The 21,911-nt window shown below is 36.2% G+C and overlaps 1 long non-coding RNA gene across 1 annotated transcript; it reads right to left on the bottom strand.

Annotated features, from left to right (window-relative positions):
- Positions 1–782: 782 nt before the first annotated feature.
- On the bottom strand, positions 783–21,853 carry LOC120466065 (uncharacterized). Its single transcript, XR_016169697.1, has 7 exons — positions 20,299–21,853; positions 9,727–9,796; positions 9,149–9,290; positions 6,061–6,175; positions 5,217–5,275; positions 4,756–4,770; positions 783–3,193 (listed from the first exon to the last, which is right to left on the bottom strand). It is a non-coding gene; the product is annotated as an uncharacterized LOC120466065 (long non-coding RNA).
- Between the last annotated feature and the right edge of the window lie 58 nt (positions 21,854–21,911).

The raw sequence follows: 21,911 nt of genomic DNA, 5'->3' as shown, positions 1-21,911 counted from the left end.
AGAGTGAAGACAGTGATGTCTGCACAAATTCACACTATATTAATCATGTGCTGCGTCCTGGTGTATTTGACACCTCCTCAGTATATGTGAAGGTGTCTTATTGAAAGTCACAATGACAAAAGGGTCTGACAGGCTCCCGCTGATTAAGGTGATACCTTGATAAAAATCTTTATCTAACTGATTCTGAGATTGAACTATGTAACACACCGGTTGAGATTAAAGCAGGCTACTTTTGTTCTCAAAAACCTCACAAGGAGTAGCAGACTAAAAGCTAAAAGAAAAAAACAAAGCAGCAATTGGTACTTTCTGTGTTATGTTATAGATCTTCCATGGATATTAGCGGTGTGCTAATTAAAGTGACATGTTTTCAAACCATTGAAGATGAGCCTCATGGGAAATCAAGAGCTCTAACTTAGATGAGCAAGTACAGGACGTATTTGAGTGTTGCATGCCTGTGGTGATTTGTAGAATGCATCAATTAGAGGGGAGCAAATAACTAACACTGCAAAAGCTATGAAGAGGGATCCATTATATATTTATACCAGAATTAGAGATTTGTTTGTATTACTTTAATATTATCTGTCAATATTGGATATGCAATTGTGCATGCTCCGTTCCACCTATTTTTACAATTTAATGACATTTGCCCTCATCTAAAACGCAGTTTATTATTGGATAAACTTTGGATAAAGAAAAGTTAACTGATCATTCTCCTTAATCTGTTTATTTAAGCATTTCTATCTCAACAGTCACTGTATCTGTCTACTTTACTCCAGTGGAATGATGGGCCTGCATATAGTGATGGATATACATTTCATCTTATATCCTGTCAACCATCGCAGCTCCAGAGATAATAAACCAAAGTAGCAAAATGATTTTCTCCCCAAAAAGGGCTTGTAATAAATTGGTTACATAAACTGATACATAACTCATTGTTTTCACTGCATGTCTGGCAAATAGAAGGCATATCTTTCTCTGTTAGGCAGAAAAATCAATGTTTGCCCTTCACAATATGATGAAAATCTAACAAGTAATGAAACAGTTTAAGCGAATAGAAACACAGTTGACACAATTCATCTCTCTTTTTAATGAACAAAAGAATCAGTCATAATATCTAAACATCTACTGTATCTATCTACTGTAACTATATATCTATCTACTGTATATATCTACTGATCTAGAATGGATATATCATGCTAAGGCTCAGTGGCTTTTCTCAACCTCTGTAATGAGAGTGGACAAGTACAGAGAAGAAAATTAGACTGCACTCCTCTATTAGGATGCCACTGAATCCATTATGAGAATCAATGAATGAAGTAAAGTTGATGAGCTCTTTGATATCCAGTCCTGCTAAAAACCTTTGTAAATTCAGTATTCAGCTTTAGGGCAGGTGTTTGCAACAGTCCACCAATTAGTCCTTCTTTGGGTTCAATCTGCGGGGCTAAAAGTACATGTCATTAAAAAAAACCAAAGCAAATGCCAGCCCAGAGCTTTTAACCATGTGAGCAATATGATACATTTAAATTGACCCATGAGCAGTTCAACCACAGCAGGCAACCACAGATAGCTCTCATTACAGATGTTGTGTGAGACGGGAGACCACCGAGAAACAAACAGATCACCCCAGACAGAAGCTTTGTAAGCCTACAGATTCAAAATAGCACTCTTGATGGGATGGCACAAGGGGTGCAGAATAAGTGAACTCTTTTGTTATAATTTCCCCAGCTTACAGACTATTGATGATATTAATTTACACACAATTCCAACAACCTTTTTGTTTTTCTGCCCCTGTACTGATTTTCCCCTATAGAACAAAAAGAACAAAACATGACAACAACACAACCATCATCCATCAAACAATGGGAAGACAAAAATGGAAACTGAAAGGTCCTGCAGGGTGAAGTTAAAAATATAGCTATCTAAAAAGTGAGCTGCCTGAAGTTATTGAAATTTGTTATGGACAATTACCTGCATGTCTGCACATTTCACACAGTTATCGACACGTATTTAATAGCTTGTATCACAGCACACATTGCATGCAAATACAGTATGTATTATCAGGAACTACGTGTTTTTGCAAATCAAATAGTTGTTATATCTTGTCATATTTTATATGTACTAAGTAGGCCTATGTATACAATATTCTTAAAATATACATCTTAAAATATATTTAGTATAAACTGCTGTAAAAAAGCATTTCAATGGTAGTTTGCTGGTCTTAGCAGGTTGTTTAAGCTGGCTTTTACCTGGTTTAGCCAGTCAGGAATCTGGTTTCCCATTCTGACGTGCTGATAAGTGCCCCAAACTCCCTTAAAACCAGCAAACTATACTAGCTAATCAGCTTAACTTGTTTTTTTTTATGAACAATTACCCTTGCACATCTGCAAGGTAATAGATATATGCGAGAAAAGACCAAAAAAAAAAAAAAGAACAAAGATCAAAAATCAAGAACAAAAAGACAAAAAACAAAAAGGCAAAAGAAAGTGTCCCGTCTGATGAAGGTCAAACGACCAAACATCGCAGCGAATAAAGCTATTTTGACCGATAGTGTGCGAGACTTTTTTGTTCCTGATTTTTTTTAACATCTCCGCTTTCACAAATTGGCTTTCCTCGTCACTATTTAAACAAAACAATCCTATCCTATGTTCATTCCCCAAACTACAGAAATTTCACATAGGAAATGCTGGCACGTGTAAATGGAAAACTCTGTAATCATGATGAGCTCTGGGAATTATGGGATTGCAGATGCATGTTGAATTAATCCTTAGAGCTGCTGGTAAATGTCCAAATGAATGTCTGTCCCCTCCTCACCTTTCCTGTCCCTTCCTCACCTCTCAAGGGCGAAGCTTTATCAGCAGCAGCCAGTTCTCCTGCTCCTCCCGCTTATGCCCCAATCGGCTGCTGAGTTATAGGGCACATCTTTCTGGCACCTTTCAAAGGGCAGTGCGACGTGGTGTAGAGGCGGGGCCCAAGTCGATAGCTGGAGACACACCCTATCTGTCAATGTCAGACCACAGTCTACTTCTTCATCGCGCCGCTCTCCAGCTGGATGCCGCCTTCATTTACATGCACCTGAGCTGGTCGACACCCCATAATCCAGTCAGGTAAAAAAGTCTCTTGATTTGCAGTGTCCACTCTGTGGTCATATGCAATATAATTGTTGCACAAACAGATATGCTCCCAAGATATTTCCCTGAATATAAAAAGCAGGAAGTCAGTTAAAACGAAGAGGTATGATTCAGACAATCAAGAAAATTATCTTTAGAATCTGATTTCGATAACATATTAGACCTGTTCATGGTTAAAACACAAGTAAATTATACGTTTTCATCCCATTAGTGGTGGAATAATGACTTCAGACTTTCTATCTAAGTAATGAGATAGAAATCTTAGTAATGCCGAATTTCCCTCAGGATTAATAACGCATATATCATCATCATCATCATCATCTTGAATCAATGAAGAGACAGGCTCTGGAGATTATAATTGAAATCCCAATTCACTCTTATATTCTTATCAACACCATAAGGCATTGGGAATGTTGTGGATAGCATGCATTTCCAAAACTGGGTAAAATATCCTAATTAAGAGAGATTTATTCACAGACACTCTCTACAATGGGTGTTGATTAACTTCTTATTGTATTCTGTGACACACACACAAAAAAAGGAAAGTTGGTTGTGAGATCCTGAGCGTCTTCTGTTATCTTGCTGAAGTGAAAAATCAGGTTAAAATACTCTATTCTTGTTCCGTTGAAGTCAGTGTACGAATAATGGGGGTGTCTGAATCACTTAAATAAGGCCGGTAACCAGTTAATAGTATTATTTTATAATTATGTTTAATTTTATTTTGTCAGTCAACCAATCAGGATTTCAAATAGTATGCCCTATGCAAATGTGACATTGACGCATCCAACATGCGTGAAATGTAAGCGCATTAAATGTAATGCGGTGGCATTAGCTTTTGGATCTCAGGAGTTTTTCCAAGGATATGCCACCGTTAAAGCATTCCATCTCAGTGAAAATATATGGCATGTACCGGTAATAACCAGTGTGGTGTGTGCTTTGAAACCAGCTAAAATTTAACCGACAAAAACAAGCTAAAATATTTTTTAAATAATTAAACAAGTTAGTTTTGTGGCATTATATATGGTTAGACACCTGCATGCATGTGTCATTACATTATTAACATTTTACCTAAATCAAGCTTAATGGAGTTACAAGGGTTTTTTTTTTTTTACCAGCGAATGTAATGGATTTGTGTTTTGTCAATTATTAGGACTGTCTCATCTGAGGTTTTGTAACCTCAAATCAGAGGTTCAAAATGTTATTGTTTTTGGAGTAGTAATTGATAGATTATAAATCTATTTTTATTAAGACTCATTCTCAATCTCTGCCAATTTCTGTTGACAAAACTTCTTCAGCTTTACGTTCTGTATGTTAGCTTTTATACATTGTCCAGGGATGGTGTTGCAACCATCCAATGAGAATATACAGTACATTACATTATATAGAAAGCAAGACAAAGAGAAAAACAAGTCCATATAAGGAGAAATGCATATGTGGCAGTATATATTCTGGACAAATCCAGATCACCTAAATGTGGGCTGGTTTTCAAGGAACCACACAAATACATACATGGAGACTACATTAAAATAGATGAGAGCAAGAACAAGAACAGCCTCTCCCCATCTTTCCCTTGTAGCCTATTCTAAAGTTAGCAAGTTGATACAGACGAAAGAAAGGGTTCACTCACCATCCTTGTCCAGACCTCCATTTGCAAATACAAGGAAGCATAAAGCATGTATTAAAAACATTTGTTAACACAGAGAATTAGAAAAAGAGGGAAAAACGTCAGGCTTCGTACTGTCAATTCTAGCTCACAATACTGATTCTCCTCAGAGCGAACTGATTGATTTTAAGCCCTGTTTTTTTTTGTTTGTTTGTTTTTTTAAATGCAAACACCAGTAGCTGGTAAATAGACGCTTGTTTACAGAAATTGAGTTTGCCTTCATGGGGTCAGTTGCAACACAAACAAAAATGTATAAATAAAAAATAAATAAAATCTAATAGTTTGTAGAGTATGAGTATTTATTTATTTACTTGATATATAATTCATTTTAGATATAGTTCATTAATATTATTTACAGATTTAAATATACACATTATTTAATTTCATGATTACTTATGTATTGTATTTCAATGACAATTACCTACCCAGAGGAAGTAACCATAGCAACAGCAGAGTGTTGAGTGCATCCCCATCAGATGTAGCACTGACAAAAAAAACATAAACATTGTCATTATTTATCACTTTATTGATCTACAAATTACAAATACGCCAGAAAATAATCTTTAAAATAGTTTGCAAAAATGTGACCCCTCTGAAAGACATCACCACTCTGGTTGATGTACACTTTCTATGCTTCTCATAAAGAGAACAAGCCAAAAGCTTTTCAATCCACTGATTGGTATGCTATTGCAGGAAGGCAGGCTGTCAGGATTGCCGACATGTGAGGACGATTCCCTCATGCAATGTCACAGATTATCTTAAATAAGCCTGTCTAAGCCCATCATACCTGGCCAACCCACAAAGCTAATCAGTGTGGGTCTGAGGAGGGTTTTTGCAGCTGGAAAAGTCACTCATTTTGGAAGCACATTTAGTCATCTACATTTCTTACACTTCATATTATTCACCTCTCCAGCAAATGCACGCTTATGAAGATTACAACAAGCATAACCTAAGTTATATAGTCATCACTGCGAAGATGTGTCAATTTGCATGCAGAGAAAATTGCATTAAAGGCTTTTCGCGTACACAGAGAGACACCCACACTTGTTCCCAGCAATTTCCCTGAAACCTGCCTGCCAACCTGCTGATTTGGGAAAGAGACACTTAAATTACTTGAATTCTCTAGGAAGTCAATTATGAGTTATGTAATGGAGAGGTCAGGTCTGTGATGCTGACCAGCCAATTTTAAATTAGATATGGAGAAAAAGAACATGTCAAGGAGAGAAGAACGGAGAGAGGGGGAGAGAGGTGACTGTGGAGGATACGCACCCAGGATGAAGTGCTGGAGGGACAATGGCGGAAACAGAAATGGATTTGCACCTCTATCAGACCTCGGAGCCCATTCCAGCCCTGTCATTCGTGTCACTCAGAGCCCTGTCACACACTGAGAATTTGACACCATTAGTAATGTAAAAGAGAATGCAGCATGCGTTTTAAAGACTATTTATGGTCTAAAAGTGATAGATATTTTATGTAAAGACATCCGTGACATACAGTATCTGAGTTGATATATTGCTGATGTTTTTCTCAATGCATATTAACAAACCCAGTGGTATATATGAAAGCTTGTTTCCGCCACAGAATGAAAAATAAAAAAGGTAATTGCAACCTTTTATCTCAAAATTCTGACTTTAATCACAATTGACAGACATTGCTTTATTGACAAAATCACAATTACGTATTATAAAGTCAGAAATGCATGATATAAAGTCGAAATTGCGTGTTGTAAAGACAGAATTGTGAGATATAAACTATTCTGAGGGGAAAATAGTTTTTCTATTATCTTTCTCCCCTCTTAGAACTGGCCTGATAACTCGCAATTGCGAGTTAATATATCTCACAATTCTGAGAAAAGATGTCAGAATTTCGAGATGTAAACTCGCAATTGTGAGAATTTTTTTTAGAATTGTTAGATAAAAAGTCTCAATTCTGTCTTTTTTCTCGTAATTGCGACTTTTTTTTCTCAAAATTGCAACTTTATCTCGCAATTGCAACTTTATTTCTCAGAATTGTGACTTTATTTCTCACAATTCTGACTTCATATCTCTCAATTGTGAGAGGAAAAAGTCACAATTATTTATTTTTTTTTATTTAGTGGCGGAAACAAGTTTCCATAGGCTCTTTAGGTGAACACTGCAAATTGTGACAGCAGGAACCTTGTGAAAGCTTTACTGTCCATTTGTGAGATTGTAACAGTAATCCTGCAAATTTAAGATTCGTGAATTGGTTGAGTTAGGCCCGAGGTGACAGAAAACCGCTAAACAAATACATAAAATCACAAGGTGGAACTTTGAAATTCTACTTTGCGCAATGAATTTATCCCTCATTCCTGAAATTGAGGTATCTTCTATAAAAATGCAGCTGTCATAGTTAGAATCATGGTACGTCTAAGAGCGCATACATAATGAACCGGTTCCCAACTTCAATTAAATTGTCAAGAACGTTAATATGCCATTCCTACAACCCACAAATCAGAATTTACTGGAATTAAAGGGGTGATGAACTGAGAAATCAAATTTTCCTTGAGCTTATGACATCTATGAGGTCATCACATTATAAGAATATCCTAGTTTCAGAACTGAAAACGTCCTTTAAAAGCTAGTCCAATAAAAGCTTTTATTGACACCAGGCTCAGCAAACGATTTGTTTTTCAAAGTGGAATCCACATAAACACGTGTGACACATCTCTCTTGGGTTTTCCAAGATTATGCGGGGGTTCTGTTCAAAATAGCATTCAGAGTATTCATTTATTATTCACAGGGTTGGCAAAAGTTTGAATTTAAGAACCGTATATGAGCTGGGATTTGAAATGGCCACATCATGCTGAATTTGAATTAGAATTGGAATGACAGGAAGAGGATTTACCGATGGAATCTTTTATCCTGCTATATGTTGTAAGAGTTTTGAATTTTAAAGAGCATTCTGGAAAATTTCTTCCATTTTGGTGCAAAAAACTAATGTATTAAATAAAACGGAATATTTAAACTAATTTCTTATACTTCAATTACAATTACAAATTGGAATTCAAGTTTCCTGCAAACTGATATAATGGAAGTAAGAGATGAAAAGTCAAGAGGACCTATTTGTTCTGTTCTGTCTGATCAAAGATCATTCCATGTGTCTAAAATGTTTTGACCTTGATACAGTCATGAGCTCAGATGAAAAATAAATGTGTGTGTGTTTGTGTGCAGCTGTTGACAGCAGCCAGCTTATAAGATCAAACAAGCAGTCAAACTGTCAACTCATTTCCCTTTTAGCCAAATGCGATACTGTAAGTCAACAGTGCACGTTGTTTGAAGAATGCCACTCGCCTACCCTCATACCACAGAAGCACATCACATTGAACTGCATCCTCACACTGCACTATGACTGGAATTTAAACAGAAATAAAATGTAAATATGTTACAGTAAAACATCGTTTTAGTTAAAATATAAAAATACTATATATATATATATATTAGAAAATATATTATATAGAAAGAAAGACAATATAATATATTTATAAAAAATATAATATGTATACAATTAAATAAAAAACTCTTTTTTTTGGATGCAAGAGGTTTACCATACAGTAAATCTGTATTAGATTTAACCAGAAAAATCATATACTTTTTAGGGTAAAATATTGTGAGAAATTGTCTGAAGTCATCAAGAGAGAAATATAGAAATAGTATTGGCAAGTGTACATTAAAAACCTGCCAGTATTTTTTATATAGTGTGTAATTACACTTAACAATACATAATCTACAGTCTTGGCTGTAAACCCTCTGAGGACCAAAAATGCGACCGATTTTCAAACCGATTAAGATTAAATAACAGTGTTGTTCCGTCTATTTTGGATCTGACAGGAATGGTGTAACACACGGACTCTGGGTCGAACATGTATGGGCGAATCAGTCCGGTTGCCATTTTACAGTACAACATTGGACGTTTTTTAAACTATTTCACCCACGTGCACCGACGAGGTGAGTTGAAACTCATTATAATATGCAAAACTGTTATCCACTCACAGCAGTGGGCGTTTACTTCCAAGTCTTCAGTGCGAGACGCCCATAAAAACCGAGCGTTTCTGAGTTGGGCTCAAAACTAGGGTAGAAAATAGCCTATTACTTATTCATTTTGATGTTTTTGAATGCAAAAACCAAGCGAACATCATAAGTTCACCTCAGACAAAAATATAATACAATTTAAAAAGCCAGTTCATGACCCTTTAAAAATGTTAGAATACAAAACATCAAAAAAAGACTTCAATATAAAAACATAAAAAAAGAAATATTAAAACATCTGTTACCCTTACTTCAGTAAAAGGTCAATACAAAAGCAGTAGGCTAATGGAAAAAATTCTATATGCTATTACCTGTGGGGTCATGTAGAGCTCTATTTTGGGGAACACAGAGTAAGAGTTAACAGCCTCATAAACCATAGAGAGCCCCGCAGTCCTTGGGGTCAGCTTTTCTTGGATCACATCTGGGCCCCACATCCTTCAGTGTCACACATAACTGTAAATCAATCAGTCAGTTACACTCAGCCTCATCTTCTCCACACACGTCCATCACCTCAACAGCCGCAGCTGTGGGTGATATTCCACTCCTCGCTTTATGAACATCTGAGCGCGCTATGGTTACAGTTGCCATAGCGATACAGAGGGCAGGGAATAGCTAAAACAATTGCAAAGAAAGAAATTTTAAGCTGTGCCTCAACTTATATACATTACATGCATGCCTCAGTAAACATACTCAGACATTTAATGGATGAATATACGAAGGGTAGTATTTCAAATGGAACACACTTTATTTTAATAATGTTTTTACATTCAAGGTTGCTGCTAGATTTAACAAGTTGGGCAAGTATATAAATAAAAAGAAGTGCCCCAAAATGGCTTTTTACATATTGCGTCTATTCACAAGAGTGATGATGATAAAGCATTCAACTTACATTTGTAAAGCACCATTTTCTCCATGTTTCAGTAGTTGCCACTTCCACCAAATCGAAAATAACTTGCCTTCTGTAATAGAGCAAAAACAATAGACATTATTTAAGTGTCCAGTATCCTACATAATCTGGGCTCTCTTGGTATATTACCTCCCATTACATTTTAGTATGAACATATTTGTCACACTACCAGTCCTTAAGGACAAAATATGCAAAATGATGAATAAATAAAAAGAGGACATATACCCTGCTCTTTGTCCCTCTCACCTAGACGCGAACAACCATGAGCCAGTGTACGAATAACAAGCTATTTAATCATCTTTAGTTTCTGCTCTACTGATGGATCCCTCAGCTGTCATCCTCAGTCTTCCTCTTATTGAAGTGTTTTACCCTAGCCTGGCATGTTCACCCATTAGCCATATATTTATTGATGCAATATCTCACTCTGGAGACCCAGGGAATGAGAGTATGGCCTCCAGCTGCTTTGCAATCAAGCCATTAGTCTAAATGTGTTTGTAGAAATGTGTAGAGCTCACACAAAAGTTGTTACCGCCAGCCACAATTGCTGTATAATTCAGAAACATTCACTCATAATAAATGGTTTTGGGAATTTTTGAAACCTCGTCTTGGGGAAATTCACAACAATACTCTGATATGTAAATATTCAGATTCATTAGAGAACAGCTGATGACACTAATGATTACTGTGATCATGGATTAATTGCTAGGATTAAGACAAATCTTCTTAAATGGGATTTTATCTGGCTTTTTCCGCCTAATAACTTTCTTTTTAAAACACATACACACAGCTTATCACAGATTAAGTTTACTTCCATTAAGGTATTTCATGCTTGTGTGAAAGATTAAGTGACTTCCATTCAGATAGTAAGCTTTACTTTTCTCCCTGCTTGCAAGTCCATTACACATCCATCATTTGCATGTTGTTTACATGCTACCTGATTCTACGCTGCCATCCCACAGTCCTCCATCCAGAGCAGGGTTGGTACGTGGACACAGTCTAATTAAAAAGTTTAGACCCATCTTCCCAGTCTTCTGGAAAACTTTAATTTAGCTTATTTCACACTGCTGTGTTCCCGTTTTATTCAAATTTACTCTGCAGTTTATCTATTATTTAATAGGTTGAGAGGAAGTTAACTGATCACAAGCAACCAAAACAAAGAGACACCAGTGTTTTTGTGCATAACCAAACAAAGAGACAACAGTATTTTTGTGCATGGATATACAAAATAATTTACCTTCTAACTTTTTTTAGCCAACAGATATATTAATAAATAAACTGGTCCACATGATTTTATCCACAGGGAATTAGGTACCTAGATGGTTTAAAGTCAGCATCAAAAAATTCTCTCTAAGGTGAACATGGTTTGCTCCAGCCCGTTCTCATCCTTTAACGTCATATAGAACGCTATATGCAAAAACGGCGCTATACTACGCACATGGCTCCCTTTAGCACGTGTTATATTAACGATAACGGGTGCCATGTGCGTAGTATAGCGCCGTTTTGTCACTAGCGTTCTATATGACGTTAAAGGATGAGAATGCGTTGTTTGCTCGGGTGAAGTGAGGAATGTCTATCAAGGGAAATGCTTATGGTGTGTTGAGGGATCAATGTTGTGACAGCTGTGGGAGTAAAGTGAGTGAACACGTGAAAGCGAGTCTTCTGAGGTGTTTTCTACCCTTCTAGGAAGTCCCAGCGGCTTAACAGTCTGAGTGGAAGTTTGAAAAGCTTGGACAAGGAGAGAGAAATATTCATGAATTTTATGTGAATACATGGACATGTCATTCGTTTTAGTATAACATCTGCTAAAATAAAGAAGAGAAAAGTATATTTAATGAATATTAATCACACCTCGGAAAGACAGTTCAGTTGAATTAATAGGACACACAGTTATGTTAAACAAATCAAATGCACTTTGGCAAGCAGAGTGCTCTCAATGGATTTTCTACATCAGTTATTAGTGTACACCACAGGTTCAACCACAGAACTACAGTTCAATACTGTCTGGTGATATGATTATAATATAATATAAAGTCTAGTTTCACACACAACCTGATCTCATTTAAATATTGGTAGATATTCTCAAGTAACATTTACACATCCATTTTTGTATGTTTAAATATAAAATGTATGGACGCATTGACACCATCTATCACAAAATGTAAGCTGTGTATTTATGCAAAGTATGAATGCACTGCTTTAGAAAGTTATATATAAAGGTATAGGTGTATAGAAATTATTTGGATGGATGGATGGATGGATGGATGGATGGTGGATGGTTGGATGGATGGATGGATAGATAGCGGATGCACCTTGGTTTGATATTTTGTTATTTAACGTAGAGATGTTCAGACATTTGAATGTGGCTTATAAGTATCTTATAAACTTATTAAGTGTCCAAATGCTTTATGCAATCACTCTGTATTTTTTTCTATGTACAGTATATACTGTGACAACTATCAAAGCCAACTTCAAGATAAATCAGGTTTACATTCTTTTCATCCGTCCCTCCTCCCTTATGAATCTGTAGACAAAAACATGGCACATACAAACCCAAATCAGCATAACGTTCAGCTCAGTATATAATTCCTCCACACACATCCCTCCCCTCACACTCATCCCTTTCTGTCTTCTCTTCTTCCTCCTCCGGGGTGTCAGGGGATCTTTTAACAAAACAAATCCGAATGCAACGTTGAATTATTTCCACTTGACTCAATGATGTATGAAGGGAGCACTGCAATTAGCAGCACTCTTTGATACTTCTCTCTCCAGTGATCTAGCAGACAAATGTATTAGCATCCTTGTACTCCCCTTCATCACTGCAGTCCACACATTTCGAGGTGGGTGGGTGTGAAATCTCAGCTAAACCCCAAACTCCTCAATGCCAAGAGTTGTTCGCACCTGGGAGCACCAGGCGTCTTGTGTTGGAGGCGAACGGAAAAGGGCTTAATGAAATATCCAGCTAAGGTGGGAAGCAATTAACCTGTATTAGTTTGTGATGTGTGCCTAGCTGTCAAAGAGTATGGAAGACTGTTGTTGCTTCTGCATTGAACGTATACCAGAATGTAGCACAGCATGGGCTTCTGAACAGACTTTCAGCTCTACACTCTGACTGGTGAAAGAAAAGAGTGTTAACTACCATTTTTTGGCATCTTTATCTTCAATCCAATCAATAATAATAACTAAAAATAATAAATCATATTTTGTTATATTTATATATTTGTAACATTCCTCTGCACTCAACCTGCTTTAGATAGAGGGGGGGGGGGGGAATCTCCACCACCACCACCAATGAGCAGCATCCACCTGGATGATGCGACAGCAGCCATATTGCACCAGAACGCCCACCACTTATTAGTGGAGAGTAGGGGTGGAGCCGAACCCAAATACGGTATTTGGAAAGGCACAATTAACATGTTTTTGTATGAATACTTATTTCGAACAAATACTTATTGAAATATTAAATATTAAATATTCGGGAACAAGAAAAACTTTATATCAAAAAGTTGCTTTTCCTCATGAGACTGTAGTGCCTGAGTGACGTTCAGGAAGAGGTGACTGACACAGTCTGCTCCACACAGCAACAAAGAGGGCTCAGCTGAGCTAAAAAAACACTTTTTGTACCTTAAATGGGTTCCGGAGGCAGTTTATAACTTTCGGGAAGCGAAGTTTGATTGGGAGATTATTCTATGTTAGCATGTCAGAGGGGCCCGCACCATTGGATGTGCATTTGCTGCAGCAAAAAAGGACAGAAGGATAAAAAAAAGGACAGAAGGATAGCCTTTTTTCTTCAACTGGTAGGCTAGGTGCCTCCGCAGCCACTGGTATTCAGTAGCTATATTTTCCAATGCAACCAGCACAAAAAAAAAAAAAAAATGGCCTTGAGCGTGCTTGAGGGGGGAAAAAATCTCCATAGTGTAATCCAAGTATGCCCTAAAGAGAGCAAAGATGTACAAAGCCTAACCTTTAGTACATTGACAGATCAGTCGCTCTCAGAAAGGTCTTTGTGCATCTGAACCTTAGAAATGGACATCAAGATCGACTAACCATCCCAGCTCATTTAATAATGTGCATTAGAGTTAGAATCAGACTCATTTATATTTATAGCATAACAAATATATAAATTATATCAAAGATTTATGTAAGAACAGAATTTCCACAGAAGAAAGATAATCATACGGGGTTGGAAAGACGAGAGTGAATAAATGATTACAGAATACTAATAACTTAATATGATGCAGTTCTGAAAGTTATTTTGATTTGACTTGACAAGGGAAGGTCATTTGAATTCACAAACTAACAAAGGTAAACATTCGACAGCAAGAGCAAATATGTCTGGAATGAGGCAGACAGCCTTTTGTCTTTGTATCTGAGAAACCGCATTAAATCAGAAATTCATTTAATGCACTAACATATTTAATAGGTAACATGTTATTTTTCATACACCTACATTCATCAACCACAAACAACTACTTCTTTTAAAAAAAACTTCACAACCATGACTGGCAGATTTATAAAGAGAGACTGGTGGACAGGTAGTCTAAAACTTGACTGTTAGAGATTCTGGTCATCACTTGGAGAAATATTCTGTACTCATTGAAATGCAGGACTTCCAGCTTGCAGCCAGCCAATAAATGCACTCTCAAACCATCTATGACCTGGTTTCCCCCGTCCTCAGAAAAACTAAGAATGAGACTAAACTATGTGAGAATCATTCATTTAAGAAAAAAGGCCATGACCACATAGACCTTTATCGGAAGTTCATTATCTGGCTTCATCTTGGTTCTGGCCGTCTCCTTATGACAGATTTATCAGCGAGGGGAAATTATGATTCAAATTAATTTATATATATATATATATATATATATATATATATATATATATATATATATATATATATATATATATATAAAATCACATATAATTCCCACATGTGCCTATTAAGTGTCTCTCCAGGAGCCCCTCTTACACTTTCATACACCAGTGTTCTTCCCTCGGTCAATAACAATCAGAGAAAAACAAATAAACTCTAAATCCCTCATTGCTCCTGACCACACAAGAATCCATAAACACAATGTTAACCAGGCCACAATCTGCGTTAATTTCACACTTGATCTGCTCAGTTTGTTTCTGTGCATTCCGCTGTATTAAAATGTGCATGTAATTGCTAAGGCATGAGAAACAAAAATTCAAGCGATCAATGAGAAATTATTATAAAGGAGCAGACCAAAGTACATGTATTTGAGGACCCATTGGGTTTCTTTGCTCCTCAATACAGAATCACAGCAGGACTTTAAGTTCAGCGCTGCATCACTCACATTGCATTTGGAGCCACTTACTCTTTCACTACACTGTGGTAAACCAATTTCACATCCCTTTTTCATATATCAGCCGTTAGGGGACCTTATCTAAAATGCTTTACATGGCAAAAGAACACCATTATTCCTTGACAAACATGACAACATGACAGCTATTTTCCACAACGGGCTCTTACTCATACAAAACTGGATGACGCAGTCGATAAAGAACAACAGCAGCATAAACACTGAGGGAAAGTCAACAACTCAGATCAGACAGGATGCAGGATGGCATTTAATGTCATTTCCTGTAACCTTGATAATACTGGTTGTTAATTCACGTATATGTTCTGCCCTGGAGACTTAAAGGGAGTGCTTGAAAATACATATGCTTAATGAAAATGTATGTTTGTAAAGATTTTGTAACATTTCACAAGGTACCACACATCTGGGACAAAACAAACAGACAAAAGCTTGCAGAAAGAAAAAGTATTGAGGCAAAAAAGTGGATACTATTTGATAGAACATAGTATTTACCAACACGTTACGGTTGCTCCATGACGTCCTCACAGCAGCAACTAAAGTTCAATAGTAATTACTTGACACTTTGACAGTGTGGTGCATTCAAGCAAATAAATGTGGCTCAAATGGAATATTTTTACAGCAGAGGAAAAAAAGCTTCACAGCGATTTATGCTCAGATTTTTTTTAAGTGAAAATGCCATTTTATTTTATTCAGAAAACACTGGATAATCACAGCCTTTTTTTATATTGATAATCATAATAATACATTTTATGTTACTTTAATATAATATCCAGATGGAGATGGTTAAAACAAATATAGGCCTATATATATACAGTATATGTATATATATATATATATATATATATATATATATATATATATATATTATAAATAGTTAAAATAGTACATACTATATAAATGTCATATTGCATGTATAATATTAAATGTTATATAAAATATTGGGTATAATATTTTTATTTGCACAGACGGGTTTAGGCGCACGCCTGTGCATTTTGTCTCCATGATCAATGTAAATAAAAGACTTAAATAAATGATTGAACAAAACAGACAATTAAATAATCACAAATATTTGATTGACAATAATCACCAATCAAATTCTCATACGCATGCCCTATGCATATCATTTTTAAGTAAAATGATAAAGTAAGCAAGATTTGAATAAATAGCAAGCAGTAAAATGTCTTGGGTTTTCTGGAAGTTGGTTGACCAGAATAAACATAAGTTGTATTATTATTATAATTGTTAGTTGAGGATTATCAGGAACAGGTCAGTATGTTGAGTTGAACAGGAGGCAACAAAGAGATAAACCATAAAGACAAATGGCCCTTTAAAAAGAACAGCGCTGGTTGTTTATGCTTGTCCTGCAGTGTTGTAAAAATGTACTAGGTACAAAGCAATTAGATTAGCATCTCTTTGACAGAACTAACTCTAAGTTCCTCTCAATAAGTGCTTGAAGTCTTGCCCAAAAGCTGTCAGAGAACAGCGAGGAATAAATAAAAACTCTGGGTTATCACGTAAGCCACACAATGATTTATTGAAACAGTTTCAATCAAATTCAAGCAGGAGGAGAGTGGGATAGAATGTAAATGGGGACAAACAGGGTGAAAGGGTCAGAGATCACATAATTGGCATGCTAACTTGCCCTAGTTGTACTTGAAAGGCATTATCATGTGTAGAAACACACACAAGTTTCTAGAAATAAGCCACAGAAAGATTGAAAAGAGGAAAAGACATTTTAGTGTCTATAAGCGTATCTTCTCAAAAAGTCATTGGCTTTCTGCCACTGTCAAGTGTGGCTCTTGCAAGCAGGAAAATTGTGTCCTTTCATGTGGGAATGTGCAACTCTTGCATGGGGACAAAGATACAAAATTCAAACGAAACATCAAGATGCAATTTCTTTGCTTGTAGATATGAAACAAACTTGTTTTTTAGGAATTGTTGGGAATTATACCTTAACTTTCTATAGGTGGGCAGCCTATTCTCTAACTGGGTTTTGCCACTGAGCAATCCCGAGCAAGTCATTTCATCATTACAATGTGACCTTTCCATGTCAAGTTGAGCTTGTCAAGCTAATAATGTAAAAGCAAAGCTTTCAGCATTCATATCCACCACAGCTGCTAGGCTCCATCAGAGCCTGACATGCAGGAAAAAGACAAGGAGGTCAGAAGAAGAAAGGTCAACATAAGGGGAAAAAAAGAGAAGAGGACAGCAAACTATGTGACTGTCCATGCCATTTGCAATGCCATTCACCTTATTTTTAATGTAAGATCGAGCATGGCCATTTTCATCTTGTATAGTAAACTGCTTTAGCAATACAAAAAGGTTATGCTGCTTGATGTTGCAAATTGGTATTTGTTGTCATATTATTCTATTATCGCAAATAGATTTACCATGTACTGCAATCTGTAATTTTCAATTTATACTCTAATGTGTTGCAAACAAATGTATTCTTTTTTTGAATAAATTATATTTATAGTTTGTTTCAAACCTTAAATTTTGATTTAATGTTGATTAAAAAAATGTATATTGTTCTAAAGACAAAAAACTTTAACACAAAGTAAAAACATTATTTATTATAAAGGTAATTCATTTTATTGTTATATTTCCCTCAGGCTTAGCTACTAGTAGGTCAATAAAATGATTTTTTTTTTTTCAACTTAATTTCTCCATAAACAAAAATGTCTATTGTAATGTCATTTTAAAATCTGCATTATATTTTGTTTTAAAAAAAAACACTTTTTTAATATAAAATCCACAATTATACCTGCAGTCAGTAAACTAGCCAGTATGTTCTGCACATAAACAATATGGTGTCAAGTGATTTACTAATTAAACACAATTCTCTCTTTTATATTTTTATATGATGAGTTTACTGTTAGAGACACTGAACAAAACAGGGTTTGGAAAAACATGATTTTTCAATATGAATTCACTTTAAATAAATGACAGTGTGTGTGTTTGTGTCATCTACTTACTAAGAAGTCTCACACATTCATAGATAGCTCCACATTTGAAAAAGGAGGAATTTTCAGCAACCCCAAATTTGTGTGTTCACCGTAGAATTTGTGAATATGACTTTCTAGAAAGGTTATCATTTTGCTTAAATCTCGTAGATTTCAATGTAATTATGTGTCAGCTAAAGGGAAGAAATATCTGTCTCAGAGAATGAAGTGTGTGCAGCCTTGAAGCATTATTTAAAATACTGCGCTGACAAGACCTGATATTATACTGAAGTGACAAATGAAATGTGCTGAGATGCCTTATCCTGCACAAGTGTTTATTAAGATGGACCAGATACCATGCGAAACCCCACTGTTCCAAATTGAGGGGAACTGAAAGGGTTTCCTATATGATTTTGTGCAACTTAGCAGAATGGGACTGACAAAGTGCAAACACCAGACAATTATATTGAGGCCCATCCACATGCTGGCTTCAGTAAGAGTACAAGTAGTCATACATTTTTATATAATGCTACAAAAGCAAATAATATTTGCTATAATAATATTTATATAATAATATCCATCAATGTCAATTAATAATCGCTGAGCTGATCACATACAGGGAGCATAGCATAGACTGGAGGATTATTTTTCATGTGCTATTACCAGACAAGCCTTTATCGCCTGTTATTTTATGTTCCCACTATCCTGTGGTGGAATTTATCAACGTTTTAAAATAACCATGTTTGGCCACTTTGACATATATTCACAAATTAATTTATGCCAATTAAAAATTCTAATATTTACATTGAACTTAAATATTAAGGGTCAGATTTACCAACAGCCAGCGCAAACCCTCTTTTGGCATTAAAAACTACTGTCAGGATTTACTAAAGACACACATTGAAAAATTAGCACTGATTTTTTTTTTTTTGCGGCCGAACTTATTGCATATGCATGTGTGGAAGTTTCACTTTCAAATGCAAAATTTATGGGAGGAGAGTATTTAAATTAATCATCCAAGGTGATTTACTAAGGTTTGCTCTACTCAATGTACGCTAATATTTACAGCCCAAAAAAGAGTGATAGTATGTAGTTTAATAGTAAACCTAAAAAAAGTTTCAACGTAGACGTTAAACAATACAGGACAAGGAACAGACTAAACCTGAGGGGTTCATGTAAGGGTTCCTCAATCAAGTGAAATAGTAATTCAAACAGAGCAAGTGTCTAATCACAAAGGAAAATAAGTTCCACAGAAGTATGAAAATGCATGTGTGAGAGCAGATAAAAGCCACAGAGATTGGATTTAAAGAGGAGAGTGGCTTCTTTATGCATGAGGGGTTGAGATATGAGCAGGCACATACCCTTCACTGTGTGGGGAGATTGGTGATCTCTCAACAGCCTCAAACCCATCACATTCAGATTCACGTGAACACTTTTCTTAAATACCATTTAGGATTTGGATCTCCGATCTAGTCTTTCTAATCAAAGACTAATCATTTGGATCTATAAGAACACTTATTCTTGACAATAAACAAAATCCCTAACTGTGGCGTTCTTGTCATCTGTGGTTTGGCCAATTATTGATCTGAATGCTTGATATGTAGCAGCAGGCAATTAACAATCAATCTTTTTTTTCTTTTTTTAATGCAATGAAAACCAACCAAATGCCAAAACAAACAAGTCTATTCTAAAACAATCCCAAAGGGTCTACTGCCCTTTGTGGGCTTTGTAAACTGTCTACATACCATTGAAAAGGAATCCACAAATGAAGCAAGCTGCTGGCTATTTAGTGTTTCACTGTGAATCAGGAAGAGGGTCATCAAAGATACTTGAGACTTTAATTCAGTCCTCTCTAGAAGGAAAGTTCCAATCAAGCTTAATTGTTATGTGCACCATATTTAAATGTTTGGTTCTCTTAAAGTGAAAAAGGGATATCTGCATAGAGAGCCAAATGAGTAAAGATGTGAAACATCAGCTGTAAGAATTTGATTAGCTGTCTAAATATCTTGGTGCGTTTAGTCTGATTTTTTTTTTCCTAGGATGGTAGGGAAAGACTCATAAATGGAATTAACCCCAGTGACGGGTAGGTTTAGGGATGGGGTTGGGGTAGGTCATATAGGGTAGGGAATTGAAGAATTTAGGAACTGGATTGTTCATAATAGTGAGTAACCTACATGAATGCATTCATTGATGCATATCATTTTGTAATATGCAAAAGACACATCTAAAACTTTCTAATCTGAATAGATCTGTGAATACATTTTCATTGGTACCTGCTAGTGTAGTGGAGTCACTGAGATCTGCAGTACTACAGTACAATGAATCAGGTAACAGGATTCCTGGAGCTGTGAAGGACAGCAGAGACAACAGGTGTAAACGAGTGATTTAACGACTTCATTTTTGGCCAAGAAATAGCAGCCAATAGGGAAGAGATGTCACAGCAATTGATATTCAACTATATTTGGTTTCCACTTGTATGCCCCTTCATGGTGTTTGGTCCCAGCAGAGTGACGGATGGATCTCCTGGCCCCATGTCAGCAGTCCTATAGGGCTCTTTGGGTCAGCCTACAGCCATGTGAGCACCATACACAAGGGAAGCCTGAGAGTTAGCTCAGCATAAAGGTATTGGTACCTGCGGTCTTGACACCAATACAAATTACAAATACAATCACCAGCCGATGCTATTTATTCTAATATATATATATATATATATATATATATATATATATACACAATAATAAAAAAGAGGGGTTGCTTGTGTTTTCAAGCCTCACACTTCTGGCTCATTCATATTACAGGCTCTAATGCATCTTTCATAAGCCAGGCGCTGTACATCAGGAGCACAAACATATTTGTAGAGGTGAGCGTTAAATCTCACATTTTCTCCCCCCTGAAAAGATTAAAAAGAGCAAGACCTGTATCTCCTTAGGAGACTGTGATATCAGCGGTGTCATCCGCTGAGAAGATGAATGACTCCAGCTGATGCAATTTGATGGTCAGGAGCCACAAGCACTTTTTCATTCAGAATTTAAAAATTCTCATGTGGTGCCTTTTCATCTCAAGTTTACAAAGCCAAAAACAGCCATTTTTTTTCTTCAACACCCCGCTGAATGGAATTTTAATGCTGGTCTAAGGTGGTTTGTACTGGTTTGGATTACTCATATTTAATTAAAATGTATTTTAAGCCCTGTTCGGATGGGATTAGTTTTACAAGGGTAGATGGATTTCTGTTATTTTGCACAGGACGTCTGTAATTATAATGACCAATTCACACAGCATAAGATATCTCAGTAAAACTAGCAGAAGTGGGAGGGGTAATTCGATTTAAGCACCGCCATCACTTTCCGTCGTCATGTGCGTATTCCGTTTCTTCCTGATATCATGTTTGCAACCTATATCTGTAAATATAAAACAGTTAGTTCTGGTCGAATGATGTATTAATTAAATTCAGATTGGATTATGTTGGTAATAGACACTTAGCTAACAGTAAAATAAGTTTTGTGCCTCTAACAAGTCCTTTCTTTCTGCTCTGAATGGTATATAGTTTTACCACAGACTGCTTTTTCAAGCACCCCCATACTTGAATTTTTTCAGACCTTATTACAGAAGGTAAAAGTAGCCATAATCTTTACTGACATTGTGCGTAAGATTTTGCTCTTTTGGGTCTCCTTCCTCTTCCTTCATGCTCCAAGTACATACATATGTGTAATGAAGAAAAGCCTTGAAATGCTCCACACAGAGAAAAAGGGAGAGAGAGAAACAACTATCATAAATAAAGCCACAGAAAAACCTCCACCCCCCTCTCCGATCTCCTAGATCCTCCTCTTTCTGCTCCTCTTCTCAGTGGGCTCACCACACGCCATCTCCCTGTCTTCAAATGCGCTGC

Source organism: Pimephales promelas, chromosome 9, assembly GCF_988280905.1.
Source record: "Pimephales promelas chromosome 9, fPimPro1.hap1.1, whole genome shotgun sequence".
NCBI lineage: Eukaryota > Metazoa > Chordata > Actinopteri > Cypriniformes > Leuciscidae > Pimephales > Pimephales promelas.
Note: the sequence above shows the minus strand (reverse complement) of the source record. Positions and strands in the feature narration are given on the sequence as shown.